Source organism: Pipistrellus kuhlii, unplaced genomic scaffold, assembly GCF_014108245.1.
Source record: "Pipistrellus kuhlii isolate mPipKuh1 unplaced genomic scaffold, mPipKuh1.p scaffold_m20_p_4, whole genome shotgun sequence".
In the NCBI taxonomy this organism is placed as follows: Eukaryota; Metazoa; Chordata; class Mammalia; order Chiroptera; family Vespertilionidae; genus Pipistrellus; species Pipistrellus kuhlii.
Window position 1 is genome coordinate 6443756 of NW_023425540.1, and position 6487 is coordinate 6450242.

At 52.2% G+C, this 6487-nt stretch overlaps 1 protein-coding gene across 2 annotated transcripts in view; it reads right to left on the minus strand.

Annotated features, from left to right (window-relative positions):
- The window catches only part of DAB2 (DAB adaptor protein 2), a 48036-nt gene extending 41994 nt beyond the window's left edge, over positions 1-6042 (minus strand). Inside the window, exon 1 of one of the 2 annotated variants that reach the window (XM_036409246.2) lies at positions 5916-6042. The gene's annotated coding sequence lies outside the window, so the exon portion shown is untranslated. Of the gene's footprint in view, positions 1-5035; positions 5140-5915 lie in introns of those variants that run through there. The other variant, XM_036409247.2, reaches the window with a different exon arrangement.
- Positions 6043-6487: the final 445 nt, after the last annotated feature.

Genomic DNA, 6487 nt, shown 5'->3' on the forward strand with positions numbered 1-6487 from the left:
CATGCTTGAATTCCAGATCTATCACTTAATGATACTACCTTGGTCAAGCTGATATCTACTGATCTTACTACAGTTAAAAAAATGGAGATATCTTTTCTATCTTAAGTTATTTAAAGTGAAAGTCAAATGGGAGAATGGAACATTACTTCATAAACCATAAAACTCTATAAAAACCAAGTACAGTATATTCATTTACCATTATGGAGAGGACTTCATCTACATTCTGAGCAAGGCATGAAAAAAATTTTATAGGTTAGAGAAAACCATCTGGTTAAAGGGTAATGGTCTAGTTTACTAGAATCTTTTTTGAAAGAAGTAACTGGGACAGTCTCCTACTAAATGGAGATTAATTATGCTCTTTAGAAACCCCAGAGAAGGGGAAAAGATTTGGAAAGGAGGTGATAATATAAAACTAAGGAGTACATCAATTTCCCTAGGATCAAGAAAGCAATAGTTGAGATAGCAAGAAAAACTCTCAAGGTCTGTGCTTTTGCATCTTTCTGCTCCCAAGATTCAGTTAAACTGAGCTCTATTTAAATGTTTTGCTTTATTATGTCCATGCCTGTAGGAATCCAGATACTTCATTCTACTTTCCATTAAACAACGGATTTATAAAGCAACTGAATTATGAAAATTACTCTATCATCATGTGTTACTCTTGTTGAAATACAGCTGGATGGACCCTAGTGCTAGAGTTTGGTTCAGTGGTTCTGGGATGGGAACCAAGAATTTGCATTTTTAACAAGTTCCAAGTGATGCTGATGTAGCTGGTCTGGGGACCACACTCTGAGAGCCACTGCCTTCCATGAATTCTCTGGAGCTGTGAAATACACGACATGTCTGCCAAGTGTCCAAAGTAGAAGACTAAATTAATATGATTGTTAAATGAGAACTTACGGCAGCAGTTCATCTGTCACATAAAGTTCTTAGTCCATTTTATTGTAATACTTTACATCACATTGCTAGGGAGAAATAGGATAGGCTTTTAGCCCGAGAAAACCTCACCCAAACTACTTCCAAGTTGTACAGGGTTTCAAACCTAGATTTTCCAGGACTCTTACCTATGCTACCTGCTCCCTTTACTCTGTGGTTACTTAAAAACATCCATGGAACAGCCCTCATGCATTCTGCCTCCTGGCAACTTCCCTGCAGCTGAACACAATGGCCTTCCCCACTCACTCAGGATTCTTACCAGTGTACAGCAGTTAAAGGCTACTTGCCCTGAGTTATACGTTATGGGAGCAGAGAAAAATTGCCAGGTTGCTTCTACATTGAGGCAATAGCTTTTATGCTCCTTAAGTTTCATAAGTCTTAATGCTTTGCTATCTTGATGATGGAACCAACAGTTAAGAGTTAGTCAATTAAGCAGTAGAATTCAAGTAAGTTTAAAAGGTGAGGAAAGGGATGAGGTGGGCAGAGAGAAGATTCTACCTCACTTAATAAAATAAATAAATGGCTTCCATTTTTAGACCAGGAAATGATTTATTCAGATTTTGCTTAACCTAGGCAGTGGTCGGCAAACTCATTAGTCAATAGAGCCAAATATCAACAGTACAACGATTGAAATTTCTTTTGCGAGCCAAATTTTTTAAATTTAAACTTTTCCTAATGCCATTTCTTCAAAATAGACTTGCCCAGGCCGTGGTATTTTGTGGAAGAGCCACACTCAAGGGGCCAAAGTGGCTACCGAGCCACAGTTTGCCGACCCTGGCACTAGAGTGTCAGGCTTTTTTCCAAGGTATGAGAAGGATTTGGGAAAGGGAATAACCATGGCAACCTGCCCAGCTATGTGGGCAATGATGGTATAGGGCTGCCTGCTGCCTCAGAAGATACTTTATTTCTAGCCTAGTCACTCGGTTTAGCACGGATGGTCCCTCCCTTCCCACTTCCTTTTGCTATAACGCTGACTTCAGGGGGAAGGGCTGTCCCCTCTCCCAGGGAGCCTGAGTGGGGTGAGACCAGAGGAGGTCAGCTTGACCAAACTGCACTGCAGGTTTCCAGGCAGAGAACAGAGAGTAACTTCTGTCTGTTCTAGCATGAGCACAGCCAACATGCAGGCTTAGTTAACAGTAAGTGCTTGAATGATTCGCATCATGCAGGTAGACAAGCGGTGTCCAGTTATGACAAAGATTCTCCATTCTGTCTTCAGTTCTCACAAAGATAACACAAGTCATTGTTCCAGGGACAAAAACAGAAGAAGACGTACAGTCCTAAGTCAGATAGGATAAAATATTTCAGGCATGTTAAGATGACAAACCTAGGGGAAGGTATGATTATTTCCTCCAGATAAGAAAGCTGAAGGACAGAGAGGTGGTGCAATTTGCCCAAGGGCAGGTGAGCAGCAGTGGTGTGGCTGGAATTTGAACCAAGACCTTGGAGGCAATGGGATTCCAGAACCCACATTCCCAATGGCACCCGATAGGGCTAGGTGGGAGGCAGAAACTGGCCTGGGCTAGCCTCTGGTGCACACTCAGCACTGTTTGTTTCTCTCATCAGGATTAGCATGTTTTTTTGAAGAGAAGGAGACTTGATGCCCTGCTTCCCTTCTGATTCACAGAATCAATCGAGTCAGGAACTGTTTCCATGAGTTATGTTTCCCTGATGCCATTTCATCTGAATGGGATCTGGGCCTACTCTGACCAAGTCAGTGGCTTCAACGCCAGAACTGCACAGCAGCACCAGGGAGAACTTTAAATGACAACATCCTGCCCTTCAGGTGTTTCGTGTCGCCAGTCTAGTTCTCATTCTGGTTCTGTTTGGAAGGTAGAAAACTGATGTGTTAGGTCATTACTGAAACCTCCCCAGCCAGTCCGCTTTCAGGGCTTTTTCCTGGGGGAGGAATGTTCTGCAGGCCATAGAGGGCAACTAATACCCCAAGAGATAAGCTGGCAGCAGCCTTCTCAAGTAGTTCAGCATCTTAGCTTTGTCTTTAAGAAAAGTGTTAATTATTTTTTAAAATATATTCTTACTGATTTCAGAGAGGAGGGATGGGGGAGAGAGAGAGAGATAGTAACATCAGTGATGAGAGAGAATTATTGATTGGCTGCCTCCTGCATGGCCCCTTCTTGGGACTGAGCCCACAACCCAAACAATGTGCCCTTAACCGGAATCAAACCTGGGACCCTTCCGTCTGCAGGCTGATGCTCTATCCACTGAGCCAAGCCAGGTAGGGGAAGAGCATTAATTAAATCCTCAACACTGAGGAAGAGAAACTCATGAAGCTTTTAAAACTACCCCAGATGAAAAACATTGGTGTTAGCGGCCTTAGGCTTATGGCACCTGAGGGTAGAATTAGAAATGAGCAGCTGTTCCATGCTGGCTGGGCTATCAAGAGCCCATGTCTCCACAAAGCCTCCTGCCGGCCGGGAGCCACTGGGCAATCCCGCTCTCTTCGCCTTCAGGTAACCGAGGCCCGGCCAAGCAGGCCAGTACAGCTCACCCCCAACCAGCGGACCAGCAGCTCCTAGAGGCCCCTGTCCCAGGTTCCGTCCAACAAGTGTCTTGAAAAGCAATTCCCTTCAACCCAAACGAAGTGACTGAAATCCATTCAACCTTTCGAGCAAGGCAACGGATGAGCTTAATGCCTAAGAATTTGGACTTTGAGTAGAATCTAAAGCTATAAAAAGCCTTGAGTGGAAATGCAGACTCTGGATCGTCTTCAACTAAGAAGGCAAGGCTTTTAGCAAGGGCCGCGGCTGCCTCCGCTCCTTCTAGCCTCAGGTGAAGATCCACTGCGTCTAAGATCACGAGAATGGCAACTACACGTGCGTCACAGTTCGAAGTTGGAAGCCGCTCTCTGCCATCTGCTCGCTCGGGTCATTCATTACAATGTGGGAGGGGCTAGCTCAAGGAGAACTGGTTTCTGGGGAAGTCATCTAAGAAGGGACAGAGATAGCAGAGGGAAGGAAAGGGAGAAGTTAACAGGAAAAGAACCCAGTCCGCTTTAGGAGAAAACGGATGAAGAATTTAGAAGAAGTCTTCCGTCCCAGAACCACGCATTGGGAAACACCACTAGCTCTCCTCTGTGCCTTCCAGACCGTCCAACAGTGCACACCGTGTTGTGCAGCCAACAGTCCACACACCCAGCACTTCCACCCAAAAGGTCCTTCCCCGAAGATGAAGGAGACCTCAATGCCAAATACTCCTGAATTCTCAAGACAAGAAACTTTCCTACAGTGTCATGGAGGCTTACCTGCCTTCAGGGAGGGGAGACAGAACCTGCGGTGGGTGGGCGCCAGGCCCAGAGAAGAGCAACTACTCGAGGTCTGGCCGCAGGGGTAAGAGATGGCGCATGGAGCTGTCACAGAGCAGGGAGCCAAGCCCTTGGGTGGCTGCAAGGCCCTCCCATCCCAGGTAGATCCTCCCTCCCCACCAGGCAGTAGACCCTCCTGTGTGGGGAGCAGAGTCCCAGCCCGTCAGGGAGGTCAATTACAAATCCTAACAAAACCATTCCAAGAGCCTTATCAGATGTCTTGAAGGCATTTGTGTAACTTTCTTTCCTCAGCCATTCCTTCTGTGTGCCTTAACTTCTGTCTTCTTCCTTCTCCCCCCCCCACTCCCCTGCCTGGCCTGATTAGGGCCCAGAAATTTTTTCATTAAGTCACTTTATAGTGCAATAACAACATTTACTATTCATGAAGTCGCCCCTCCATAATTTTTAAGTCTTTCCATGTGTCTGGAAGCCGATTTCTGCTCCGCTCATTTTACAAAGCGCCTCTCTTCCTCCCAAACACGAACTAAAAGAGAAAGAGGAAAAGGTGGGGGGAGTTGTGGGGGGGGGGGGTGTGGAGATACCATCCAGATTCTTTAAGTGCTTTTAATCCAGTTAAATTCCCCTTGGGACTCCCAACTGCTCCCTGCTGACACCGACTGGGGGGACCTGGATTCCAGGCTCAGAATGAAGTCAGGAAGAAAGGATGGCAGAAACAAATAACAGAGTCAGCTCTATGCTAGGAAACCGCTATGCTGACTGGCGCTCCAAGACTTTAACCCATTCATCCCCCCACCTCTCACCCCCCTTTTCTAGAATTCTTACTTCATCTTCCCAGCCCGGCTGCAGCAAGCAGGCAAACACCCTCGCGCCGCTCTGGGCTTTGTGGGTTTAAAACAAGTCTGCTCGGTTTCTCAGGCAGAGGCTGGCTGCATGCGGGTGTGAGACAAAGTTCACATCTCCATGCCGAGAGGTGTCAGCGGCCAGGCTACAGCTGCCCTGGGCACAGACCCGTGCGTGCCCAGCCTTTGTCACCGGGCAAAGCCCCGCAGTCTCGGAGGAGCGGGCCAGGCGGTCAGCGGCCACCCGGCGAGTCCCAGCGGGGCTGCCCGCAGAGCCCGCACCCCCCCCCCCCCCCCACACACACAGGCGGCCGCTGGGGAGATGTCACTCGCTGGCCATCTGGAGCCCCCGGCCCCAAGGTGGATGCATTCCAGGTAGGCAGCCGCCGCTCCCCCAGACCCCGGGCTTCTCGGCCCCGAGATGCCCCGGCTCAGCTCCCCCAGATTCCCCGGCTCAGCTCTGAGATGCCCCGGCTCAGCCCCCGATGCCCCGGCTCAGCCCCCCGATGCTCCGGCTCAGCCCCCCCAGATGCCCCGGCTCAGCCCCCGATGCCCCGGCTCAGCCCCCCGATGCCCCGGCTCAGCCCCCGATGCCCCGGCTCAGCCCCCCGATGCCCCGGCTCAGCCCCCCAGATTGCCCCGGCCCTCACGCCCCCAGATGCCCCGGCTCCAGCCCCCCGATGCCCGGCTCTCAGCCCCCCCCCCGATCCCGGTCAGGCCCCCGATGCACCGCTCACCCCTGCCCGGCTCAGCCCCCGATGCCCCGGCTCAGCCCCATGCCCCGCCGCCCCGCCTCACCCCGCGCGGACGGCGGGGCAGGGGTGGGGACAGGGCCCGGGAGCGGGCGGAGGGTGGGCACTCACCGGCTGGCGGCTAGCGCGTCCGCGGGGCCAGCATGACCGAGCCCAGCCGCGCCGGCTCCGGCGGCCGCGCTTAAATAGGCGCGGGCTGCGCTCGGACCAGACGCTGGAGCGGCTCCGAGGAATGCGCCGGGATGTTTTTGCTGCCCGGGCTCGGCAACTCCCCCTCAGCGTGTCTGCGAGGCTCCCGACCTTAACTGTTTAGTCACCGCGCCGCGGCCGCGCCCACGGCCACCGGCGCCGGCCGGGCCGCCAGCGGGGGGCGATCGCGGGGCGGAGCGGGGCCGCCTGGGCCCCACTGGCGGGCGGGGAGGATGGGGGGCGGGGAGGACGGGGGGCGGGGAGGGGGCGGGGGAGAAGGTGGTGGGGGAGAAGGTGAGGATGGAGGGCGGGGGAGAAGGTGGTGGGGGAGAAGGTGAGGATGGGGGGCGGGGGAGAAGGTGAGGACGGGGGGCGGGGGAGAAGGTGACGGGGGCGTGGGGGAGGAGGTGAGGATGGGGGGCGGGGGAGAAGGTGGTGGGGGAGAAGGTGAGGATGGGGGGCGGGGGAGAAGGTGAGGGGGGCGGGGGAGAAGG